Raw genomic sequence first — 15664 nt, 5'->3', positions numbered from 1 at the left:
TTTCTAGTGGCCCCTTCCTTATTCTTAGAGTGCAAAACATTCTATGTAAATCTACAAAATGCATAACAATAGTTGCTCCAAGCAGAACATTCATCATACGGGTCACAGGTGGTGTAAAAGTTGCCATGTGATGAGCAACATGTTATTGGCAGTGTCTCAAGAAAGCGTGTTTTTTGTGTGCATTTTTTGTATGCAACAAACTAGGCGCAAGGCTAGTGGAGGCCATTATATAAACACCAGTTACATTGCTCTAGGCCAGATTGTTACATGCACAGAGTGACTCAGTGTAAACCCTCCTTCGTCCCCGGTGCCATGGCACCGTTACAGAGGGTCCATGCTGCACTTGCAGGAACAAGAGACCCACTAGCAGCTGAGTAGCGGCGCTGGTGTTGTGTGCGGCAGGCTTGGGCTCCCGTCACTTCCTCCTTCTGGCCATACACTTTCGTTTTCTGCTTCTGTTGCTTTTTTTTAAAGTTCATCTTAATGCGCAGGAGCATCTGTTTAGCGACTGCTGGTCAACGTAATGCACCATAGCCGGTAAGGCGAAATAAAGTGCGAGACTCAGCCAGGCAATCCCATGAGAAAACAAGCATTTCAAAATGCAATAACACTTGTCTTACGCAAGCCCAATTGCATTATAAACAAAAGTGTGTGTGTCCAAGAAGGCATGATTCAGAATGGGGTGGTGGTGGTAGGCATAGACGTTACAGACTGTGTGATGGAAGGGTGGGGGGGGGCAGAGAAACAAAAGAGTTTATAAAGTAAAGGGGCCTATAGCCATGGAAGGAGAACAATGACAACATGGCTGTTAGGAGGAGGGACAAACAAGCCAAAAACAAATCAGGATGCAGCATTTCTGATTTAAGCCAATCAGAAGCATGGACGGAAAGTGTGCAGAGCTTCCCCCACTATACTGTATACTGCATGTCTCGCAAAGCGAACAGAGCGTTGCGCTGCACCGCTTTACAAAACCTAATGAAATAGTGCAGAAGGGCAAGCAACAAGAGACTTGTTATGTGTTTTTCACTTGGCAGTATTTGTTGTATTTTCAAAGAGAGACTGCCATATATTGCTGTGCCTTTAGTGATGTGATGTTATTAACCAGCACCCTCACTCTGAAAAAAGTTCCAACACCACAACTTGTTGTTCCAGCATCACTGGTTTGTACCTGTGTTTTGAGAGAGAGTCTGGCACTAATGCTTTCTAGTTTTATGTAAAAATGTCTTTCACTGTTTCTACCCATGCTGTATCTTGTTTGCCTCAAGAAAGTTGGCACTGATGATTCCTGTACTGTAGATTTGAAGGAAACATGTGCAGCCTGTACTGTGCCTTCTTGTGTCTGAAAAGCTAGCAATGCCTGTTAGTGTTCTCTGTGATGAAACAATATGCGGCGCTGCTCCTGAAGTTGCTTTGTGCTGGGAACTCTAGCACTGCCACAGTTTTGTACCTGTCAGTGGTGTAACAGTAGCCCTAGCAACCCCCTCAGAACAAGGGGCCCTGTGCACGGGCGGTGGCTGAGAGCTCCTGACTGGGTCCCGAGCGTGGGGGCCCCCCTCATGTTTTATTACACCAGTGGTACCTGTACTGTGTCTATAATGGATGCGTGCACTACTGATGCCTTTGTGTGAAGCAATCCTAATCACCTGCCCGTGTTGTACCTGTTTTGTGTGTATGTGAGATTTTCAATGTTGTTACTTGTATGGAACATGTTGTGTGCAACAGTGACACTTGTGCTGATGTTACCAAATGTTGTCTTCACTTTTGCCTTCTGTTGCAGGGGGACAACTGATTTTTGTGGGTCTTCTTCAACAGTTACATATGTATTCAGGCAGAGGTCAGCAAATACCTCACCAAGATGGGATAGAATGACAACATGTTAAACTGAGAGAAAGAAGTGATGAGGCTAAAGAAGAAAGAGGTAAGTAGAACAAGGAACAGTAGAAGATAGGGAAAGAGAGTGGGAAAGAATGAGAGGCAAATACAACAGGCAAGGGGAAAGAAAAAGAAGAGTAAAGTGAAGGAATTATTGGAAGGGGGAGAACTACTGGAGAAAGAAACAGAAAAGACAGGAGATGGAACAAAAAGGTGAGGTAAGGCAAATTTGAAAGAAAATTGGAGGGACAAAACTAATAGGAGAGAAAGGAGTAAAAAAGAAAACTGTAGAAACAGGTGCACAGAGAACATAAATAGAAAAGGAAAAAGAATAGGACAGAAAACCACAGAAATAGTAATGGAAGAACACATGGAACAAATGAAATGGAAAGATAGAAACAATAATAATAGAGTATGAAAGAGAAAGAAGAATTGGAGATAGAACCTAAAAAGGAAAAACAGCAGAAATCAGACACATAAGGAGGGAAAGGTATGCAGAGTAAAGTGTATTAGGTAGTGAGCTATGGGAGACAGATACATATAACAGGATGAATAGAGAGCAGTTGAAAATAAAAATTAGAGAAGCAAATAAATAAAAAGGAAGATGAGTGAGAGAAGAAACAGAAACTCAGGAATGTTCAAGGGAAAACGGTGAAATTTAGAGTCAAATGAGGAGATATTAGGGTGACAGCCCAAGAGAAGAAGGCGAAAGATAAAATGTGGATGTGACAGAATTTGAGATAGTAGTATTGCACTTGTGTTTAAGTACATAAGGATTGGCACGGCTTGACTTGAACAATGCACTAAAATCCCAGCATTGAAACGTGTAGCAAGCTCTTATGGCCACTGCTTAATTTATAAAAAAATTAGTCCTAGGCCCAAAGTTTTGTTCAGAAGCCTGCGGCTGGTGCGATCGGAGGCCAGGTTACTTATTTCACCGCACACCAAAATAAATTGGTGATAGCAAAATAACCTGATCATGTTGTGAAGGACTTTTCACCTGTAGTTTACAAGTTAAATCCCAATACAGTAGTTCAAGGGGTTGAGTATCCAGGCAAAAAGACATATGTAAAAAAACAGCTTATGCGGTTAATGTGTGTACTGCTGAAATGCTTGTGTCCACAGCGTACAGACGCATACACAAATAACTATCTGTTGCAGTTGTATTAACACTTACTGGTATTATAGCCTCCATGCTGCAGGTCACTCACAATAGTTATATGCAGTGGAAGAGCTCAATGAATGTATCAGTACTGGCATATCGGACAACCAACAAGTTGAGTTTGAAGTGCTTTATGAAAGCTCCGTGATACTGGGGTGTGCTGCCAATCAAAACAGAAATCTGCCGTAAGAGCTCTGTGGATGTTTCAGTCCTGACATATTTAGGTAGGATGCAAATTAGCATTAAGGTGCTTTTTAGGAGCCATCTGCTTCTTTTGATACTATGATGACTTGGTGAACTGAAAACAAGATTACAGCTGCACTGTGAGAGCATAAATAAGATCTAACTATTTTTTTAGAAATATGAGGGACACAATACAGATGTTAAAACTTATCAAGCCTCCCCCTTGACTCAGTATATGTCCGACGCAACGATGGACAGAGCGGGCCTCTATATCCTGAGCTAGGTCCAGGTGAGGTGAGGTCCTGTCCCCGGTCAAGACGGATGCCATCTGCATCACTTGAAGCGGAGGATCGGTATATGTAGGTTGTATTCGTTCCAACCTCTGATAATTATAGAATTTACACTATAAATATGTTTTGCACTTAAATATTTTTTGTACACCGTGTCTTGAAGTAGCAAAGTTTGAGAGCAGAGGCCCTGAAGAAAGCCGAGGGAAAAGTTTCCCTATTAGCTGAAACATGTTGGCCTTATTCATTGCAGTTATTTGTTGAAACTGCCCCTTACACTGTTCTGTTTTTAGAATAGGGGGTGAGGTAACATATATATTAAAAATTCCTTGTTTTCCTCCTCAATATCCTATTTTAATCACCACTTTTTTTGTTTTGCACTGCACTAAATTCCCTTGCGGTCTGTAAATCAGGAATGCACTATCGGTTCTTTATCTTCATGTGAGTTTGGTTTGATCTAATTGAGCCAATTCCCTCTGGATGGAAGACAGTCTATGTGATTAAGAGACACACCATCCACATGGGTGGATGACTAAATGATAAGATTGATCACAACGATAAATTGATGGGAATCCAATTATTTGCTCCAGGATCTCACTGTTGATTACTCCCATCTAGCTCTTTGCTTTCTTTGTTTCTCTTTCTCGCTTTTGTGTGACTTTTTCTCTGACTCACTGTTTGGAGTAGTTGAAGCCAGTCGGCGATATTGCTGACTTTAGACCCCCGGTTCTATTTGTTGTTGATAAAACTTATCAAGTGTCAACATTTTATAACCGGATCACAGTGCAAACCCAGATGGACGTATTACAAGAGTTCTGCAGATGTCTTGGTATTGCTGAACTAATACATCATGCATGTCAGGATTGAGCTGCATTGCAAGAACTCTCTTTATGCCTCAGTTGTAGGGAAGTTTCAAATAGCCGTCCATAGTAGCAGCTCGATGACTGCTTCAAATCATGGGGAATTAATGCATGATGCCAGTCAGTGTGACAGTTATATCTGGGCATGATTGTTGGTTCTGGGCATTTTGGGGTGTTGTCTAGTATTTGGAATCTGTAATTGGGTATGTTTGCACATCTGATGCTATAACTAGGCATATGATCATAAATCCTGGACATTTGAGAATTAATTTGTGCATGTCAGGTTCTAATCAGGCATTTGAGTTTTGACTTGGGTATGTGATCATTGTGTAGACATTTTTACATCTGAGCATTGCTATGTTATTGATTTAGCCCTCGTGCATCTTTGGAGCCCCTTTTGTATTGTTCAAGTGACAACTTAAATACTCGTTTGTCTGTTATAGTATTTTTGTTGTTGTTATTAAATATTAATTGATCTAGCATTTATTGTACTTTGTGTTCGTTATGTAATTTCCAATGTTGCCTTCACAGACAAATGGCATGTAATGTAATCAGGGTCAAAGAATGTGTGATGTCTTACCCTTTGATGTCATCTGGGTCAAAGGACATGTGATGTCACTTCATCTACCCATGGCATTTTGCTGAATTGGCATCTAACCGATAAGCATCATAGTAATTACGGGATGGTTGGTGGGATATTAAAATGCCAAGAGCTCTATTCCTGCTGGGAATTGCAGAATATGAGTGGAACTTCAACAATGCTATACGATTTTGGAGAATACTGATCATTCCTAAGCATGTGAAGTGTTTTAGGGCTATGATACTGTAAAGCCTTTTGGCATCCGCATGATATGACTAGTATGATACTTGCAAGAAAGATGGCGGTTTTTAAGACCAAGTTCATATGTATGTGTATTTCTGTGTGTCCTCTCTTAGTGGACTAGAGCGTTTGTGGGATTATGTAGTTCATATTTTTGAGCTGTGAACTGTGCCACTTAATTATGGATCAGGGCCAGGGGGACACATTTCGGTAGTGAACACTCCACTCCAACTCATCACTAAGTTGTTGCTCTTTGTAATTTTGCATTACAGTAATCTCATGTGTGGTTCACCATTTTTATGACTGTCCACTGGAGGAAAGGAGCCCTATGTTTTATATCCTTTTAATGGTTTAATCATTTCGTAGTCATCTCTGCACATCTAATGTTAGACTTGTACTCCAAACTTCTAGTTTTCGTCAATCATTTCTGTATATTTTAGACTGCATAGGTCTGTTAAAATATATATTACAATTTGCCTTTTACAATTAGAGTTTGTCCTCTGTTTCCAAGAGGTCTTAAATCCAAGTCTAGGGTTTCTGAATGTGTCATGTGGTAATACCTGCTGCAGAACCCACATAGGAAATGCCCCATAACTGATGGGAAATCCCATAGGGTACTTTGTTGGCTGGAACCCATAGTAGTTCTAGGTCTTGTGTGTACTGCTCGGTTCATGATGCTAGGAATTCTCTAAAAGTTGAAGAGAGGTTCCCCTGGTCTGTAATCTCCTGTTGCTAAAAGATACCAATATTTATTGACCAGTTTTTTTATTTTGTTTGTTAAAGTGGAAAAGGTAGTAACGCATGTTCTCCTGTTCTATTTTTATAGGTGTCTAGTAAGGCCTCTATCTGATGGTTGTTAGTCTGTTTGGGTGTTCTTTGCCTCTTGTAGGCACAGCCTATACAAAATAGAATTTGAGTTAGGAATGAAGTGCTTCTATCCTATGCATGATTCACCCCTTTAAGGATGGGTTACTTCAAGCACCCCTGCAAAAACCAGGGTGAGTCTTAGCTCTGGTGTCATACAGCAACACTTTGATTTTCTCTCCCACGGTGGTGTAGCAACAGCAAGGGCAAAAGCCTGAAGAGCTGCTCCTATACCTCAGCACTTTCAGTGAGATTTTATTTATTTATTTTATTTTTAGAGTTTTCTATAGCGCGAACTTGAACCGATTAGGTTATCAGAGCGCTTTACATAGCACCAGTTCCGTTACAAGTTATCACAGCAGTTTACATAGAATCAGTTACGTTGCACATTTCAGGATCTTGAACCGATTAGGTTATCAAAGCGCTTTACATAGGACAGCCTTCGATGTCCAGTGCCCTCCTCCGCCGTGTAGCGGGGGACCTCTTCCAGCCCTCCGAAGTCGTCAAGCTGTCGGGACTAGGCTCCTGGAATTTCAGCTGCCCCTTTACAACTAATTTGTTTGAAGTCATGACGGAAATCTCAATCCCAGCAGCAACCAAGTGAGCTCTCTGTCTCCAAGTTTCTCTCCGCGCTTGGACTGGAAACACTCTAAGGGTCATATAGGGGTGGTAGAGAATACATAGGTCCACTGCAAACACTAGTGATAAGGGTCAATTACGTACACATAGGAAGGGATATGACTGGCCAAACTCTAGAAGACGCATAGGGGTGGTATATGGTGTAAGGACTTCAGCGAATACCAAAGCTTAACATTATTGTAATCGGTCAAAGGTCTACTGCATACACTAATGATTAGAGTCATCTCTACACACATAGGGAGGGGATATGACTGGATAAACTCCAAGAGTCACATAGGCATGGTATATGGTGCTAGGTCTAAAGCAGATACCATTAACTAGAGTCACTACACAAGACAAAGCAGAGTTCCATAAGTGTGGATGCAGCCACAGCACAAAGGGAGGGTGGGAGGGATGCAAGGGCATGGAGAGAAGGGGAAGCACAACAGGGAGGAAACATTTGAGGGTCATCCACAGTGAGAAGGGCTGAGGCCAGGGGCATGGTAGGGGGCAAGAGCCCAGAGAAACTGTCCGAGAACAGCAGCAAAGTGTTGGTCAGAACAGAGCAAAAGTCAAGAAGTCCAGCAGAGAAGGTGGGAGCCCAGGTGAGGGGTGACGCCGGAGGCCAGCCGCAGGCACGTCGCCATCCTGGAGAGCCTGCAGCCCTCCGGCTCGGTGGGCGTGAGAGAGCGCAAGGTGGCGAAGGTGCAGGTGCGATCACGCGTTGTCCGTGAGGCGCTGCCACGGCAGCTGGTGGGCCGTGCGTGGATACAACCGCCCTGGAAGATGTGTGGCCTCCGGGAGACACGAGCAGCCCATTCAGCACCGGAGCCATTGGTGCCATGCTGCAGGGGGGAGGGGTGAGCGATCCAGGAGATCCAGCTCCTGCTGCAGGACCACGGGGCAAAACGGAAGTGGCAGAGGCCCCCAAAGCAACAGTGGGACGGGTGGCAGGCCCGACAGCCAGGAAGAGGGCCGCAGGAGAGGCAAGAGGCTGGGGGGAAGTTGGGGCGAGCCAGAAGAAGCGGCGATCGCCATCCGAGGGTCGCCGCCGGCCGCCATCTTGAAGTCAGGCAGGCGCTGGGAGGATTCCCTTGCTGGGGGACACCGCCGAGTTGGGGCTAGACAGAGCCAGGACCCGTCGGCTGCTGTGACAATTGGTGCGAGACTGGGCACGCCGGGGGAGCGCAGGTCGCAATCCTACCTCCCAGCGGCGGCCGCAGACGGCGGAGTCCACGGCGAGATGCCGTCCGCCATTTTGAGCGCCGCCGCACCTCTCCTCCTTTTCCTCGGGAGACCGGACCCGTCCGCCAAGCCAGGAGCGACTGCCGCAGCCCAGCAAATGCCCCAATTGCTCCTCCACATGTGAGTAACAAGGGGGGATCCGAAGAAGGGCCAGATCAGCCCAGAGCCGGGTTTGTGCAGCTCGTGACCCGGGAATCCATCAATGACCATACAATTGTTGGTGATGTGGTACTGTTGCAGGGAAAAGCCAGAGAGCCTGTTTGAGCTAGACAGAGGTACAAATATTTTATTTTATGTTCTGTAAAGTAGTTTGTAGAGCTTGATGTTACTGGTGGGAGTCCTACGCTTAGTAATCAATCCGCAGATGAGTAACCAATAAAGAAGGCAGAAAAAAAATTACCTGGAAAGAGACACTGCTTTAGCCCCTTTCTAAAGCTGAGGAGGCTCGTCTCAGATTGTAGACTTAGTGGCACTAGGTTTCACTCCCTAGCCACCAGTAATGTAAATAAGCAAATTTCTGCCCGGCAGCTTTTGAATTGAGGCACTGAGACCAAATGGGCAATTGAAGATTGCCTGAAGGATGCTACTGGAAACATTTTACTTGTAAATAGGCAGGACCATGTTGAACAACGGGACTGTGAGCGATACAAACGCTTTTGAAAAGGATCATTTTATCAATGGTCATCCAGTAAAGGCCCCTAAGAATATCAGACATGAGGGTCCTTTTTGGTAAAGACAAAAAAATCCATACTGCCAGATTTTGTAGCAGTTGTAGTCGGGCTAAGACACAGTTGGACACCCCCAAAAATAAGGAATTCGAGTAATCCAATCTGGAGAGTATGACAGCTTGGATCACAGTTTTACAACTGACTACCAATAAAAGTGGGTCAATTCTAGTGAGTAGTTTCACACAATGAAAGCAAGGAGACAAAATTCTGTTGATGTGAGATCTGACATAAAGCGAGGTCTCGGCAATGACCTGAGATGTTTGGCATCCAAAACTGGAATGGGGGAATTATCGAGTTGTTGCAACCGCCAGCCTGCCAATCATGTCTCAGGGAGGAGACACCTATGATAAAAATGCCAGTTTTTCCTTGTTTAGTTTTAAAGCGTTGTCAGACATCCAAGAAGCCACAGAGTGAGGCATCTTTAGAGGAGCCATGAGGGTCGTCGAGAGTGAAAGGTTGTGTGTCATTTGCATAACTCATAAAATTGAAGTCTAATAATCTAACTAGACTCGCCAAGGAAGCAACATAGATGTTGAATAATGTAGGCTTCAATGATGGTCCTGGTAGTACACCCTGCTTCACTGTCTTAAATTGAGACTGAGAAGGAGGTATTCTTACTGCATGGCACCCATCTTCCATATAGGATTTAAGCAGTGGTAAGGTGCTGCCTCTGACACCAGCCTCAAACAATGTAATCAGTAGAATACTTTGTGAAATAGTGTCAAAGGGTGCAGAGTGGTCTAATAAAATCACCTCTTCTGTATGAAACCCAACTGCGTTGGGGTGGAGACAAGTAGTCCTCTGTTATGTATAAAATGAGACAAAAGCTCATTCAGGTCTGTCTCAAAAATCGCAGGGAGATAGGCTAATAGTTACACAAAACCATAGGGTTCACTGTAGGATTTCGTCAGGAGAGAAGTGAATACCTCTTTTTTCCATGCCAGCGGAACATGTGCTGTAGTTAAGGAAGCATTGCACCTACTAGTCAGGATATGGGAAAACTGATCCAGTGCTAAGTATAGAATCCACTCTGTATGTAAGTTAGAGCCAATACCTGCCACTGTAGTACTGATTGCAACTTTCAATCTATATGGACTCAGGCTCTTTACAAGTAAAAATATAATTTCTCTTACTAGATTTATCAACAACCATTACTTTTCAATCAAATTTATATAGAGAGAACTTTTACTAGCCTGGGAGCACCGTGTTGGGCCATGGAACTTATTCTAATGTCACCAGAGTCATGCAGAGTCAGATTTCACTTCTTCCTAGCTCCATGATGATGCTATTAATATATTTCTCACAGGTACTTGTCAATAAAGGCTAGATTTAATTGTGCATATTGTAAAAGAGGAAGGAATAACAGGTTAGAATGTGAGGATTGGCTGTGAGACATCAGCATGTGGCGGGTCAGGAAATCAGGGGGTTGGTGCAGGCAGGAAGGTAAATTTGTTGAGTGCAGCAGCACTGGGTTCAGGGGACAGGCTGCAACAGAGCTGGGGGGAAAATTAGAGGGTCATGAGGTTTAAATTAAAGGGGCTGAATGTAGAGGGACTGGTGGAGATCAAAGGGTACAGAAAGTCTGGCTACGGCAGGAGGTCATTGGTTAGCAGCATGCTGTCTAGGTATCAGGTAAGGTGCTAGAGAGCTGGGACAATTGCATATGCACTTGCATTTCACACACACATCTTAGCTGCATTAGATTTATAAATGAATGATCAAAACTCACAGTAATTTCCCGAACACTACCACGAGAGAGTTGCATTGGAACTAGCTTTTATGTTTATCGTTGATTCTTTTTTTAAAGTGCCATACTAACTCCAAATCAAAGGCTGCATTATAACTTTGTATAAAACATCAAAGGCATGTAAACAACATAAAACAAAGCCAAGACAACAACAAACTGACCCACCATGTCAGAAATGTATACAAAATTTGCTGGGTCCCCAGGGCCACAGGTTCTGATTTCTAACCCTCTGATGCATCAACAATCAATTAGAAAGCCAGTTGGACTGCGCCCTGACATAGCCTGCTTGGCAATCCTTTGCTGGCAGTGTTTTCAGTTTACTATTAGTCCCAGATGAGTTCAGCACCACAATGGTAATTCAAGCAATCTTTCTTTTGTTTATGAATAACACACTCAACAATAGCACTCAGAGGTAAGAACATGTAGTTTAACATTTTCATTTTAAAATTCACAGTCTGGTGCATAAAATATATACAGTGCCACACGGAATGAGAAAATAAAAGTAGTTAAGCATGCAATGGTCAGCAAAAACAAGATTAACATTTCTGACATTGTTAGTGAGTTTCTAACTTCCTAAACCGGAATGCAATTTCTAAACGCTATGCTAACACTTAACTAAAACATTAAATAGCAAAACCTGCCTTGTGAGTTTCTTAGGACGGCTCATACTACATACCTTTGACTGTGGTTATTCCGTATCAGAGTTCTTCTGTGAATCAGGATGTGTGCTCTAAGTAAAGGACACCTTCTGCATGGCTTTTGGAACCAAGTTTCTCTCTGAGAGCGGGGGTTTGACATTCTGTTATGACCTCTAGCGATTACTCTGTTGCAAAGACTTCTCCTAATCAATGGTCAAATCAGGTTTATTATACTAACTGACCACTGATTGTATCTCAAATTTACAAAATAAACCTGATTTTGTAGACACTAGGCCTCCCGTCAGACTAAACTAACATGGCACAGAATACCTCAGCTTGATCCACATGTTGGCATTAAGCTTTCATCTTAGAAAACAATAAGCACACACTGCAAGGGATCACTTGTACCACAGCGCAGGGTCGTCAGAAACAAAGCGGACCACGGAGCAACGAGGACGCGTTCCGTGATATCAGGCTTTGCCAGAAATCACCACATAGACAAGAAACGGGACAAGTAGTGTCCACACCGACGGTCCCACAGTAGGAATTACTGGGATCGCCACCATAAGTGAGAGGATCCGCCAAAAAAGTGACAATATGGCATTTTTGAATTTGCTAGATCGGCTGATCTAGACTACGATTGAGCTTTGAGATCCTGATGAGAACCCTGGGATTTGAGGGGGTTTGAAATGCGTAGACCTTCTTTTCTTGGGCCATAAGAATTTAATCCCCTAAGTTTGAAGGCGGATTTTAAAATACTTAAAACATAAAATATGGTATTGCCCTTCAGCATTTCGAGAAATATAAATGCAGGCCGAACTTGTTTAAAGTTGGCCTCTTTCAAGATGGGGATTAAATATGATTTTCTCGGGGTGACATAGAATGGACAAAACATGGTGAAATTAAGCATATCCTGAGAAGATGTACCATCGCAGCCGCAGGGTGGGAGAATTTGCCCTCTGTTTGCACCCCTTAGGTAAGAAAGGAGTAGATAAAACAAATCAAACCGGAACCTGGTCAGAAGCAATCTGTCATAAGAGTTCCCTAAACCAAGTATATACGGGTCCACTTTCACTGTAGACCTTAATATAACAAAGTGGCGAACACTTGGCTTCATGAGCTCCCTCTCCTCCCAGATTTGTTAAAATTCTTTTAATATATTTCAACCATGCTATCCTCAGTGCATGACCCAGGGATAGACAGTCTTTGAGGATTATCTTGTTTAGCGAGTCCCCCTCCTTAACCCACGTTTTTAACCAAAGTGGCAGTGGGCTAAAAGCTATCTGGTCAGTGATATTGGGCATACCCTGCTCTTCGTGGGCGATAAAAGAGGGGATACCCTAGGGTACTGACAACAAACTTCTCATAAATTTGTTTTCCGAAGTTTGGACATCATTTGCATCTACATATTCCCAGATTTCGCTGCCATACAATACTTTCGACACACTTTTCCCTATAGAGCTCAAGGAGAGCCCCCACCGGTCTTTTACCCAATCTCGCAGCAAAATTGAAAATTGCTGCTGATTCCCTGTTAAGGTCATTTCTCTTGCGGGTAAGTTGAGGGACCCAGTTCAATTTAACAATAGTCATCGCAAGGACACACCATCCCTCAGTTTAAATTGGAAAGTGTGTTGTCAGGCATTACCATGAAGGAAGGGCTGATCCACTGTTCAGTCTTTTGGAGATGGAAAAGACTCCGGGATCACAAGTTTCAAGTATGATTCACCAATAAAATGTTGTGCGCAAGTAATGATATGTCAAAGTGATTTAATCAATTTGCATGTCTAGCAAAATGAATTTTTCCACTTTCTGTTAATTATAACTTCTGCATTTACTTGAAAGCTTTACGCTGAGGTCATTGCCTGCCCATTGACCATTCCCCGAACACGCTTCTCCAAATTTTGGGACAAATCATTGCCAGTCACTGCATCAAAGGTACGGAAGGAAATTTACTCAACCCTTTTCTCTTCACTCTGACGCCAATCTGACTCTTTTAGGAATCCACAGCAAACATATTTATTTTAATCCTGTTGTTTCAGCAGTCATATTGGTCAATGGGTTTTCTAGCTCCATTAAACTTAAATTACATTATAAGTATGTTGGACGATATCAATTGCAGTGTTTCAGTTCAGAAGCGTGGAGATGACCTGCCCCCATTTAAGAAGAGACACTGAGCATGGACGTTCAGAAAGTGATAATCTCAATGTTTAGCCTGTTAGACAAGAAAAGAGACTTCCAGAGCAGTTGTTGGGGGACTCCAACTTCTAGATGCAAGTAATAAAAACTAGTGACTTAGGGCCAGATGTACGACAGTTTTTATCAGTCACAAATGGAAAATCAGGCCATTTGGGACTGCTGAAAAGGGTTGTAGCAGGTGCAAACCCCATTTTGAGAGTCAGTAACCAATTACCAACTCGCAAAATAGGGTTTGCGAGTCGTTATTAGAAAGGGGTCTGCAAAGGGCATCCCTACCTAATAACGAGCCGCACTGGTATTTAAGATTGTTTTATGATACCAAATACAGTAGAAAAACAGTTGCAGTTACCACCTACGTCAAGTAGGTGGTAGGTCAATAGCAAACAAGAAGGGGCTCCCAGGGGACCTGTTGGACTTGACCCTTTTTGGCTAAAGTTCCCTAAACGTTTTGCTTTCCCCCTAGATTGTTTTTATGACATGGTGTTGCCAACTTAGATGCTTTGGGCACTTTGTCACTGCTGATCAGTGTCAAAGTGCAAGTGCTCCCTGTGTAAAGTGTAATAGTAATTGGTTGCCCACTATTGGTATGTTTGCCTTAATAGTAAAAATCCCTAGTAAAGTGCACCATGTTTGCCAGGGCTAGTAATGCAAATGCTACTAGTGGGCCGGCAGCACTAATTGTGCCACCCACACAAGTAGCCTTAAAGAGAGAGCTCATGCCTGCCACTGCAGTGCCTGCGTGCTGTTTGGTAACTGCCATGTTGTCCTGACAAATGCACCCACTTGCCAGGTCTTACCCTTCCCTTTCTATGCACATCAGACACCCCTATGGTAGGTCCAAGGTACCCCCTGGGCAGGGTGCAGTGTATGTGAAAGGTAGGACATGTACTGAGGTGTGTACCATGTCCGGACATTGAAATACTCTCCATTTCATTTTTCACACTTGAAAGGCCATCTTGCCCAATAGGCAGAATGGGGAGGCTGTTTAACCGCATCGCTGCGGCGGCTTTTCCCGCTGTGCGCGGCAAATTCGAAATTACCGCGTTACGTGACGAGCTGGCCTTGTCATCCGCGCAGGACAGGTAAGCGCGATGACGAGCCCAGCTCGTCAATAGCCTCGAAGGGGTTAATATGTTTCCAGCCTATCTTCCCAAAGGCTAAGGTGAAGTTTAGTGTGCTTAAACTCACAATTCAATAACACATCTTTTTGTGAAGGTGGTTTTTGCATTGTGTGTTTAGAAAGCACTCTTTTAGAAGTGGCTGGGTTTTTGTGCTCTAACATTTCTGTGTGTCTCTGCCTGGTTGTGGATTGACTATCTGGATTTGAATGTGATAGGCTCTGGGGAATGTCTTGACTCAGGAGAGGAGGTTAGTCAGAAACAGGCTGACCTGCATCTGGAGTGTAAGTGGGAGGAGTAGCACCTGGAGGTGAAGAGGCCTGGGCTGCCGCCATAAAACAATGGCAGACCCCCAAAGGAAGAAGGTGTCACTGACAGGGAGATACCCAGGGCTGGTTTGGACAGTGGTCAGTACCCCCCTGAACACAAAGACGTCAAAGACATTTAGGGGTGTAACTATGAGAACTGAAAACCCTGAACTTGGGAATGGAATTGGACTGTTCAAGACTGTAAACTACTTCGTGGTCAAGATGAACAGCTGCCAGGGAAGAAACAGCTGAAGAGACTGAAGGAAAGGATTGACCATAGCTGTGTATTCTGGGGCTAGCCTGCAGTTTCCTGATTTAACCAAGGAGAGACTAAAGGGACTTTGCTGTGTGCTGTGTCCCCCTGCTTGAAAGGACTGCTGTGTGATGTTTCCTGAAGTAACCTATCCACAAGGGCCAGAGGAGAGCTGGCTCCCTCTTGTGGAAACTCATGAACACAAACGTTTCCAGATGTGCCTCAGCGATGCTGTGTGTGTGTGCTTCTTGCAGCCTGAGACCCTCGTAAGAATTGCCCTGTGATTGTGGGCACCTGGAGTTCAAGCGAGCCTGAGAGATGCTGTGTGCATGTGTTTTGTGCAGCCTGAGACCTTTGTGAGGATTGCCCTGTGATCGTGCACTCCCGGAGTCCAAGTGAGTCTCTGTGACACTGTGTGCGTGTGCTTCGTGCAGCCTGAGACCTTCATGAGGATTGCCCTGTGATTGTGCACACCCAGAGTCCAAGTGAGTCTCAGCCACGCTGTGTGCATGTGCTTTGTGCAGCCTGAGACCTTCCTGAGGATCGCCCTGTGATCGTGTGCACCCAGAACTCAAGTGAGTCTCAGTGACGCTGGGTGCGTGTGCTTCGTGCAGTTGAGACCTTCGAGAGGATTGCCCTGTGATCGTGCACACCCGAAGCTCACGTGAGTCTCAGCGACGCTGTGTGCGTGTGCCCTGTGGCAGCTTGAGATCTTCATTAACGCCATCGGCCCGGACTGGCAACCCCAGAGGAGCTGTGTTGCTG

The sequence above is a fragment of the Lissotriton vulgaris genome, chromosome 2_1 (genome assembly GCF_964263255.1).
Source record: "Lissotriton vulgaris chromosome 2_1, aLisVul1.2, whole genome shotgun sequence".
NCBI lineage: Eukaryota > Metazoa > Chordata > Amphibia > Caudata > Salamandridae > Lissotriton > Lissotriton vulgaris.
The sequence above is the reverse complement of the archived record's forward strand: the minus strand, read 5'-3'. Positions refer to the sequence as shown.